Here is a 1053-nt window from a genome sequence, read left to right on the forward strand (position 1 = left end):
GCCAACGGCCTTGCCGCAGTGTTAACGCCGGTTCCCGTCAGATCACCGAAGTTAAGCGCTGTCGGGCTAGGCTAGCACTTGGATGGGTGACCATCCGGTCTGCCGAGCGCTGTTGGCGAGCGGGGTACACTCAGCCCTTGTGAGGCCAACTGAGGAGCTACTTGATTGAGAAGCACGGGCTCCGGTCTTGTAAACTGACATACGGCCGGGAGAGCGGTGTGCTGACTACATGCCCCTTCCAGTCCGCATCCAGTGACGCCTGTGGGCCGAGGATGACACGGCAGTCGGTCGGTACCGCTGAGCCTTCCAAAGCCTGTTCGGACGGAGTTTAGTTTAGTTTTAAGAAACAGAAGTAGCTTGTAGATCTTCGATGGCTCTGGATAGCAACAAATATGTTGGAAAGTGTGCCTGGGTCTTCTAGCAAGGTGAAATGTGGTTAGCCTAGGCCGTAGAAGTAGCCAACGGCCTTGCCGCAGTGTTAACGCCGGTTCCCGTCAGATCACCGAAGTTAAGCGCTGTCGGGCTAGGCTAGCACTTGGATGGGTGACCATCCGGTCTGCCGAGCGCTTTTGGCGAGCGGGGTACACTCAGCCCTTGTGAGGCCAACTGAGGAGCTACTTGATTGAGAAGCACGGGCTCCAGTCTTGTAAACTGACATACGGCCGGGAGAGCGGTGTGCTGACTACATGCCCCTTCCAGTCCGCATCCAGTGACGCCTGTGGGCCGAGGATGACACGGCAGTCGGTCGGTACCGCTGAGCCTTCCAAAGCTTGTTCGGACGGAGTTTAGTTTAGTTTTAAGAAACAGAAGTAGCTTGTAGATCTTCGATGGCTCTGGATAGCAACAAATATGTTGGAAAGTGTGCCTGGGTCTTCTAGCAAGGTGAAATGTGGTTAGCCTAGGTCGTATTGTATCATGATGATCGTAGGCTACAGCTTCTGTATTCCGGCCATGTGCTGTGGGTCCGTGGCTTACATTTCTTCGAGTATGGGAAGGAGACACCACGTCGAATGCCCCTTCGTCCTTTCAGTTACAATAAATACGTTTCGATTC

General features: G+C 54.1%; 2 pseudogenes; both read left to right on the forward strand.

Annotated features, from left to right (window-relative positions):
* LOC126249879 (5S ribosomal RNA) lies at positions 1–118 on the forward strand (annotated as a pseudogene).
* A 339-nt stretch (positions 119–457) lies between these two features.
* LOC126250250 (5S ribosomal RNA) lies at positions 458–575 on the forward strand (annotated as a pseudogene).
* The last annotated feature ends 478 nt before the right edge of the window (positions 576–1053 follow it).

The sequence above is a fragment of the Schistocerca nitens genome, chromosome 3, assembly GCF_023898315.1.
Source record: "Schistocerca nitens isolate TAMUIC-IGC-003100 chromosome 3, iqSchNite1.1, whole genome shotgun sequence".
NCBI lineage: Eukaryota > Metazoa > Arthropoda > Insecta > Orthoptera > Acrididae > Schistocerca > Schistocerca nitens.